Here is a 10,195-nt window from a genome sequence, read left to right as displayed (position 1 = left end):
ATTACCGGAAGTTTGAGAAATCGATGTTCATGCCATGAGGTTGGAGCCTACCTCAACGGAATATAAAGTGTTTTTCCTCCAACCTAAGTGTCACCTCATCACGACAGTGGAGGAGGCCATGGACAGACATATTGGAATGGGAACGGGAAGTGGAAATAAAATGGGGGGCCACTGGAAGATCCCGCTTTTTCTGGCAGACCGGGCGTAGTTGCTTGGTGAAGCAGTCTCCCAATCTATGTTGGGTCTCACTGATATACAAGAGGCCACAACAGGAACACTGTACTTATGACCCCAACAGACTCACAGGTGAAGTGTCTGACCTGGAAGGACTGTTTAGGGCACTGAATGTTAGTGAGGGAGGAGGTGTAGGGGCAGGTGTAGCACTTGTTCCGCTTGCAAGGGTAAGTGCCAGGAGCGAGATCAGTGGGGAGGGACAATGGACAAGGGAGTTGTATAAGGAGCAATCCTTGTGGAAAGCAGAAAGTGGGGAAGAGGGAAAGATGTGTTTGGTGGTGGGAGAAGTTCCGGAAAATGATGTGCTGGATGCAGAGTGGAGGCTGGTGGGGTGGTAGGTGAGGACAAGAGGAACCCTATCCCTGGTAGGGTGGTGGAGGATGGGGTAAGATCAGATGTGTGTGAAATGGAAGATATGTGGCTGAGGGCAGTGTTGATGGTGGAGGAAGGGAAGACCCTTTCTTTGAAACAGGAGGACATCTCCTTCATTCTAGAATGAAAGGCCTTTCCCTGAGAGCAGATGCAGTGGAGATGGAAGAATTGAGAGCAGGGGATTGCGTTTTTACATGTAACAGGGTGGGAAGAGGTACAGCAAACATGAGGAAATCTGCAGATGCTGGAAATTTAAGCAACACACACAAAATGCTGGTAGAACGCAGAAGGCCAGGCAGCATCTATAGGAAGAAGTACAGTTGACGTTTCGGGCCGAGACCCTTCGTCGAGACACGAAGTAGTCTAGGTTGACTTTATTTCAGAACAATGGAGGTATGAAATTAACATTTCAGTTAAGATGGCACCTGCGTACAATGCTCCTTAAGGGGAAATTAAGGGTTATGGGAAAAAGTCAGGTTGGTGGAGATGACTCCATGGACAGATCAGCCATGATCTTACCGAACGGCGGAACTGGTTCGACAGGCCAGGGGGCCGACTCCTGCTCCTATTTCTTATGTTATGTCCCTTCACTCAACGGAATCTGGATAGATCATGAAACCATATATTTCACTTCTTTTATGTCTTTTACATTTGTTTTTCAACTTGAATGTGATCCTGGAACTGTTAGAGCCTGTGATTTGCAGTTCGGAGATCGATTGGGTGTTCCGGCACTCTACAGAGGATTCCTGGAGGCAGAGGCAGCGTGAGCAAACCTCATGGCAGGCAGGTTGTGGGGCAGCGTGCAAGCTGACGTACGACTCCTTTTCGCCGATTAAAGATTCCACTGTTCGCCGACTGAAGTGATAAGGGAGACTGAAACATTGAGGGGAGTGCAAAAGTTTGGAGATTGTTTGGGTGCTTTAGCGTTCTGCAGCCTCTGAGAGGATTCCAGGAGGCAGAGGCAGCGTTCATGAACCTGGAGCGGACAGGGTGCAAGCTGACGTTTGACTTCATTTTGCCGATTAAAGGTTCCACCGTGTGCTGATTAAAGCGACAAGGGAGATTGAAGCATTTAGGTGAGTGCAGAGGGTGAGCGCTGGCTGCTTGTCTTTTGATCGCTCTGTACCAGAGAGGGGAGAGCCTGGTGCTGCACCCGGAGAACGGTGTCCAGTTTTTCTGCTTTTTGGATGTGGACTTGGACTAGAGACTCTTTTTCAGTCTTATAGATTTTTTATGTTCTGTGTTTTTCACCTGATCTTTTCCTTGTTTTTGTGTGGGGAGGGGGATTTGGGGGTTGATGTTCCTCTTCTGTTTTTGTTTGTTTTTTGGTGCGGGAAGAGGGTTTTGGGGGATGATGAGCCTGTTCCGATTTTCGTTTATTTTTTTGTGCGGGGGTGGGGGGGGGGTGATTTGGGTGCTGATGTGCCTGCTCCTTTTTTTGGGGGGGTTGATGATGGTGCTGCCTTTCATTTCTTTCTTGGTTTCATGTCTACACAGAGAAGAAGAAATTCAGAGTTGTCTACTTTGAACCTCTGGACATTTGTCACATGCTCTGAAATTCACGAAAATCAAAAACATCAGGGCTGCCGATCACAACTCCTGATCCTGACTAACACGAGTGTTGTGAAAAGCAGGCATTAAGGGGAAACAAGATTGCGACCGGTTGGGTTTGTAAAAAGAGGTAAATCGAAAGTGACGTGGAATGACTGTGTTTCCTGGTCACTGGACTTCCTCGAGACGCTCAGCGGCAATAAATACCAGTCGCACCTCAACAGAGGTGGTTGTTCTGAAACGACATCTTTACCCTGCGCTGAAAATTGATTAATTTGTATGACATCAAATAAACCGGGCAACAAAAGCGGATGAAGCCACTGGCGCGAACCAACGTCAAGAGAGCTGAGCCTCAGGGTTCACTGACAGGTAATTACAGTTTACATTCACTCGTATTATCGCCACTGACGACGTCAATATTGCTGATGAAAGGCCAAGGTTTGCGTTGTCCGTGTGTTCAGGCTCTTCACGCCCACCGAGCCGAACTCAAAGTTAACCGTGCAACACACACAAAATGCTGGAGGAACTCAGCAGGTCAGGCAGCATCTATGGAAAAGAGTATGGCTGACGTTTCGGGCCGAGACTCTTCAGCAGGTGCGTGTATGTGTTGTTTGGATTTCCAGCAAATGCAGATTTTCTCTTGTTTGTCAATGCTAACCGTTTAAATTATAGGATATATATAGTGCGCCTAATATTATAACTAATTATATTATTATTATAACTAATTATAAATTACAACTAATTCGTACATCCGATCTTCCACGGGTAGTAAAGCCTGAGTTATTTAAAAATACACAGCTAGTTATTAGATGGGTCACAAACAGAAAATGCTGGAGGAACTCAGCGAGCCAGGCTACATATGTAAAAAGAAAAACTAAAATCTTTCCGGTATGGAACGGGAGAGGTAAAAGTTAGTACCGGTAGGATTAAAAATGCTGGGAGGAGGGAAGGGGTTCTAGTGTGTGGAGGAAACAGATTCAGTTTGTTTTTTCAGCATCTGCTGCCCTACCTGCTGAGCTTTCCCGGAATGTTTTAGTTGGTATGTTTAGCACCTGCGTTCTCTGTTGTGATATTTGGTTGGATGACTGGCGGAGGTAAGAAGCTGCACCCTCTCAGAGGGATGGAATGTATTTGCTGAAGGGCTGACAACGTTTAAGCCTCCAGGGAGCTTCCCAACCCCACCCCCACCACACCGCAAGCTCTTAAAGAGCTCTGCAAGTGAAAATGTTCTTAGGCTCGGACAGTCTGAAATGTTTTCCTTAGCGCCAGGTTGGCACTGAACATAATATTCGGAGAACTTTTCACTAACGTAGAAGTGGTTTAAGTATTTTATTGGACAAAAGAGTAGAATCTTTAACCTCCACTGCCACTTATTGGGCGCCAAAGACAGTACCAAAGCAAAAGAGGTTCTGTAGATGTTCTCTCCATAGATATGCCTGACCTATTGAGTTCCTCCAGCATTTTCTGTGTGTTACACCAAACATATTCACATCTTCCCCATCCTTAGTAGGTAAAAAAAAATAAATTTACAGGTTTAATATTTTGGAATTATAACAATGATTTTATTATTCCAGACCCAAAAGACCTCAAAGAAGTAGCACGGGAGCTGAGGATTCTGGGAGATCTTTTACACCTCAAGCACTTCATACTTAATTGTCACCCTGATGACAAACACAAGAAAGGCAACAGAGACATGAAGAAACAATGATCACATGGAAAATGGTACCGGAATGAAGTCATTGTTGAAGAAATGAGCAAGAGTGAAAGAGTGAGAGAAATGCATTCTGGTTGCCTATAAGGTATGGCGATGAAGGAACCAAGAGGAGGGATCACATCTGACAAGCTCCACACTTCATCTGTTTGCAGAGGATGATTTGTAAGACTATATATTTAAGAAAAAAACAAATGTATTTTAAAAAGTTGTTAAAACTGCTTTCAAATCAGCCATGTGAAATGAAGCTGATTTTAACATTGGAGATGAATGAGCTAAAATGACACGCTTATGTTAAGTCTTATTTTAAATCTCAAAAGTTTCAAGAAACTGCAAATTATGCTGTGTTAAGCTTCTTATATAAATAATATGTTTGTGAGGCGGATAAATAAGTGGAAGAAATAAACTATTTAATGTCTGAAAGTGTTTTAAAATATTAAATGCTTCTCTCAATACTTAACTTAAATATGCAGGCTCGAGGGGCCGAATGGTCTACTTCTGCACCTATTGTCTATATAAGACACATACGTTCACTGCTAAGTTTGCTTCGTTATTGAATGACGGAATTATCCTCTTGAATTTCAAGTTGTTAACGTGTTGAATAATCTAAAATAAACACAATTACTACTGTTACAGCATGGTGCACAGTGTCATGTCTTAATCAATCTTAAATACAATCTTCACAGACTTTATAGTTGATTTTATGGATTAGTCAAAAATAGTTTAATTCATATTCATGTTCAGATTTTGATTCATTTATTTATCACAAATACATTAAAACATACAATAAAATGCATTATTTGTGTTAAAACCAACACAACTTGAGGATGTGCTGGCGGCAGCCTGCAAGCATTGCCACATGTTCTGGTGCCAACATAGCATGCCCACAATGCCAGCAGAACACAACAAATCGAATGACCAACATAACAATAACAGTAAGACAAGCACCTTTCCTCCCTCCCTTATCCACACACACATACAGGCATTCCTCCAACCCCAGGTCAGGCCTCCAGTCTCCAGGCTTCAGCATTGAGCTTTGACTTCCTGAATTCTGATTAACCTTTGGGCTTCAGGCTTCAGTATTGACCTCTGGACTAGCCAATGATCGGACTCCAAACTCCAGACCTCGAAATCTGGGCTTCCTGTTTCACCAGCCCTCATGTCTCCTGCTCGCATAGACATCCAATCCCAAGACCCACTGACCTGGGACAGCCTGATGTCCAAGGATGCCCTTTGTCACACATCCATGGATGCGGTATTGGAAAGACAAGCTGCTGGATAAATGCATTCATTTCAAGAATCTGGCCAAGGAGACAAAATGAGACATATTAAACTTCGGTAATGTCTTGAAACTGAGTGGGTACATGAATAGTGACCAGGAAACAAAAGAGTCACCAAATTGTGTCGCCCTTATACTGCTGTACATCTCACATTTAACCTCACATTTCCCTGTTTGTGTAGTACCTGCCCTATTGGTGACTCTTGTTTCCTGGTCACTACTCATATACCCACTCAGTTTCAAGGTGGAATCTGATGGGTGGTGGGGAGAATAAAAATTGGAATGAATGTAGGATTTATCTGACTAGGATTTCTCTGATTGCGTCAGTGTGGGCCCTATTGCTCAATCAGGTGTACGACTCTATGATTTTTATTCTAATCCATTTTAATTACCTTTGCACTCAATGGGTTAATGGAAGAAACTGAAGTGAGAGAAGTTTCCCAGTAAAAGAGGTCTAGTGACACTTACTCTGTAATATATTTTGCACACACCCTTTCAATGCATCTAATAACATCGTTTTGCAAGTTACCAGAATCACCTGCAAGATTCTGTTCCACGAATTTCTAGGTGCCCACTATGAAATTGGCTTTGAAAGGGAGCAGCAGCTGACAAGAGCATTCAGGGTCAACCACACTGCAGGAGGCAGTAGCTTATTCCTGCCTAGAAAAAGATAATTGGCATGAAATTATTTACTATAAAGATAATTAAACTTCCCATTTACTGGATCATAAAATTCAAATGCAAATAACCACAGGTTAAAAAAAAGACATTTTTCCTGCAAACACCATCTTTTTAAAACCAAAGTTTTGGCCAGAGTATGTCTAATATTGAAAGATTTAGATAAACATGGCCAGAATGTTTCTTATAGTGGGGGATTCTAAGACTAGAGGGCACAGCCTCAGTCTAAAAGGATGTCCCTTTAGAACGGAGTTGAGGAATTTTAGCCAGAGGGTGGTGAATCTGTGGAATTACTTGCCATAAAAGACAGTGGAGGCCAGGTCATTGGGTATATTTAAAGTCAAGGTTGATAGATTCTTGGTTAGCAGGGGTGTCAAAGGGAGAATGCAGGAGAATGGTGTCGAGAGGGATAATAAATCAGCCATGATGGAATGGCACAGCAAAATCAATGGGTCGAATGGTTTAATTCCACTCCTATGTCTTATGGCCTTATGGTCTCAGCGGCTTACTTAAATTGAGATTGGCAAGTTCCTATTTAATCCAACAAACTGAGGGGTTGTTATCTCATTCCGTGTACTTTTAAGAGATTTCCTTACTTTATTATTTTACCTAGCTCAGATGAATGAGATCTCCTGACATTTCTAAACAATGTTTCTCTAAAACTGTCGTCATTTTTAATGTTTGCATCTCATTTAGCGAATGTGAGTTGAGGTGATGGTGTTGAATTTCTACTATCAGCAGCCTTTATTGCTTGTACTTAGAACACGCCCTGCCTGTGGTGAACTAGATATACCTGTCTGACTACTCCTGTGGCTCCTCCCACAGACCCTGCTGACTGCTCCTGTGGCTCCTCCCACAGACCCCCTGTATAAAGGCGACTGTGGGCTGCTGCTCTCCCTCATTTTCCCCAGGATGTAGTGCTGTTTATTCTTCCAGTCAATAAAAGCCGATATCTCACTTCCTAAGTCTCAGCGTGAGTTATTGATGGTGCATCACTGCCGAAGTGAGTCATATTTGTGTGATCACTCTTGTCTGCTTGTGGCTATTTCCTGTAAAACCACCTTGTTTCAAAAAACAGCGTGCACTATGAAATCAGGAACTCCCCCTTATTCCTTTTTGTTGTTCTTCTTCTATGCTCTTACGTAACTCAGGACTTTTACTTAGGATTTCCACTGGAGTTTGTATTTTTATTTCAAGCAAAGGACAAAGGGGTGAAAAGAACAGAATATTATGTAGACTTGTGAGCAAAGCTTTAGCAATGTTATGTTTTGGAGATTTTATTTTGTCAAAGGTGGGATGGATAGAAGTACATGGTTTTCCACATCTGCATGCCCCAGGCCTTGTCAGGGAACTTGCAGTTGATAATATCTTTATCCGTCTTCTGTCTTTCCTTTAGAAAAAATACATATCTTTCATATTTTGGAAATCAAAAAAAGGAATGCTGGAAAAACTTTGTATAAGGCTACACGTGTAGGATGAAAAATTGTCGATGTTTTTGGTTGGAGATGTGCTGATTTTTTTTGGGGCATTTTATATTTTTGTTTACGTTCTGCTGATTTTGTCTTAAAGAAGCTTTGGCAAGTTGCAGCAAAGGACTCTAGAAAGCATTGTAGTCATGGTGTGACATTGGTGGAGTATAAGTGAATTGAAGTTGCATTAGTGAATTAATAACATTTACTATTCATACAGACTATGTAGTTCAAGGTGCTTTACAATGAGATAAAGTGCAAACATGAAAATAAAAGATAAAAAGTTAGTTAAAAGCAAGGTAAAATAATTAGGTTTTCAACTGGCATTCAAAAGTGTCAAATGAATTTCTATTCCTTAAGATTTGAGGTGTTGAATTCCACATGGTGGACTGTGTATCAATCAAACTAATTGCTTTGACCTATGTAGTAAATTAAATTCAATAGGTGATCAAGCACACCAGACAAGGACTTTATCCAACTTTTACTAATCACAGTTACTCCTTAGTTGCAAACAATTCGAAGACTCACTGCTTGAATTTCAAGTGTTTGATATGGCAATTTCTTCCCTAAGTCCCTCCTTTATCAGAGTTTCTTCTGTGATAGTTCTTCTCCGGAGCTGTTGCTGTCAATTGTCTTGTGATACTTCTTTCATATCTCCCAGACAATGACTGATTTAGATAGCTATAAGACTACTTCTGTGAATTATCAGACTGCCTTGTTACCTCACCAGCTTGTGCTCCTTCCCCTTCCTGCAACATATTCAGGCTTTTGCCCCCTTTCTTTCCTGTCCCGATGAAACGTCAACTGTTTATTCCCTCCTGTAGATGCTGCCTGACCTGCTGAGCTCCTCCGGCACTGTACGTGTGTTGCTCCTGACTTTCCACATTGGCAGAATCTATTGTGTTTGCAAGATGTCTGTCTGTTTCAGAGCATTCAAATCTACTGCTGGCACTTCCGCATTGGACTAACAGTGCTGTGTCAGCACAGCATTGTTACTTGCTCATATTGAAACCTTCAGCCAGGTGTTGGTCACAAGGCTTTCTTCCTTTCAGCTGCTCCCCACACCTCGCAGTTTTTGGGCTTCTTGAATCTGAAATGCCAATGAACATGAGCAGAACTAGGTCAGTCTATCAGATCATGGGTGATCTGAGTATAAACTGAGTACCTACCTGCCTAGGAAGATTCTATCGGTCTCTAGATACTGATTTAAGATACATTCAAAGACTCTGCATCCATTGTCTTTTGAGGAAGAGAATCCCAAAGACATGACCATTTGAGGGCAAAATTAAAACTCTGTTTTAAATGGCGAACTCTAGTCCTACGTCCTCCTACTAAAGGAAACATCCTCTCAGCATAAACACAAAAATGCCTGCAGATGCCAGAAATCTATAAGAATAAAAAATGCTGGAGGTACTCGAGAGGTCAAACAGCATCTATGGAGAGGAATAAAGAGTCGACGTTTCAGGCCAAGACCTTTCATCAGAACTGGAAAGGGGAAAAGCTAGAAAAAGGTGGGAGGGGGAGGGAAGGACTACAAGTTGGCAAATGATAGGTGAAACCAGATGAAGGCGAAGGTTGGTGGGTGGGGAAGAGCTGATGAAGTGAGAAGCTGGGAGGTGGAAAAGGTAAGGGTCTAAAGAAGAAATCTGATAGGAGAGGTGAGTAGACTGTGGGAGAAAGGGAAGGAGAAGGGAAGCCAGAATTGGGGAGGGTAGAAGTAAAGGAGGCCATGGACTGACATATCAGAATGGGTATAGGAAGTAAAATTAAAATGGTTGGCCATGAGGAAAGTCTCCTTTTGTGGTGGAAGGAGTGAAGTTGTCCCCAATCTATGGCGGGTCTCACCAACGTACAGGGGACTGCACCTGGAGCTCCAGATACAGCAGACAACCTTGACTGACTAGCGGGTGAAACTTTGTTTCATCGAGACTGTTGGGGGGCCTCTGAATGTTGGTGAGGGAGGAGTTGTTGGAGCAGATGTAGCACGTGTACTGCTTGCCAAGTGGGAGTTCAGTGGACAAGGAAGTCCAGTAGAGAGAGATCCCTGTGGAGTGTGGGTGGAGGGTGTTGGGCTTGAAATTCTGCCCTGTGTTCGTTTAGGAAGAGAGACAACCAACACCGGAATATAGCAAAACGTGGCTTTATTGGCAGAATCGCAACTGGCACAGCGAATCCACGGAGTCGCTGGAGAAGGCGTTCTGTTTTCCCCTTACAATCTGCTCTTATGTATACCCCTTTTCCCCCCAGCACAACCCCCCGTTACATATTAGGTAATATCGGGCACTTGTGTCCATCTTATTGGCCCGAAGCCATACACTCACGAGTTACCTGTTTCTTTTGTTTACTGAATCGCGTGACACTAGTAGTTTCGATGTAGCGGGGTCCCCAGTTTCGCTCCCCCTCCCTCGCATTCCAGCCTCCTAACATTATGTGTGTTACGTGAGCCACTCCTGACCTGTAATGGCAGTCCCGAATTAACCCCAACACTAATTAACCCCGACACGAATTAACCCCAATACTAATTAACCCCAACAAGGGGAAGACGTGTTTAGTGGCAGGTTTGCTTTGAAGATGGCAGAAGTTACAGAGAATGATGTGCTGGATGCAGAGATTCATGGGATGGTAGGTAAGGATAAGGGAATCACCATGTTGTTCTGGGTTTGGTTTGACACATAGTCCATGTACACAACACCCTGCTTTTCCAAGAATAGCATCTCAGCTGGTGAACCCAATGAACTTCATGATAAACTGCTTTTCTTTTGATAGCCATACTTTATTTAAAAAAATCCAAGTTTGATTGAAAAATGAATTCAAATCCCACATTGGGCTATGCTGGGATTGGAACTTGTGTCTCCAGACCATTAATCCATATCCACTTTGGTACCAGTTCCATTCATGTAA

The 10,195-nt window shown here is 42.9% G+C and overlaps 1 long non-coding RNA gene across 1 annotated transcript; it reads left to right on the top strand.

Annotated features, from left to right (window-relative positions):
* Positions 1 to 2,188: 2,188 nt before the first annotated feature.
* On the top strand, positions 2,189 to 4,501 carry LOC140737704 (uncharacterized). Its single transcript, XR_012101236.1, has 2 exons — positions 2,189 to 2,526; positions 3,732 to 4,501. It is a non-coding gene; the product is annotated as an uncharacterized lncRNA (long non-coding RNA).
* The last annotated feature ends 5,694 nt before the right edge of the window (positions 4,502 to 10,195 follow it).

This window comes from Hemitrygon akajei, chromosome 13 (genome assembly GCF_048418815.1).
Source record: "Hemitrygon akajei chromosome 13, sHemAka1.3, whole genome shotgun sequence".
Taxonomy (NCBI): Eukaryota; Metazoa; Chordata; class Chondrichthyes; order Myliobatiformes; family Dasyatidae; genus Hemitrygon; species Hemitrygon akajei.
The sequence above is the reverse complement of the archived record's forward strand: the minus strand, read 5'-3'. Positions and strand labels throughout refer to the sequence as shown.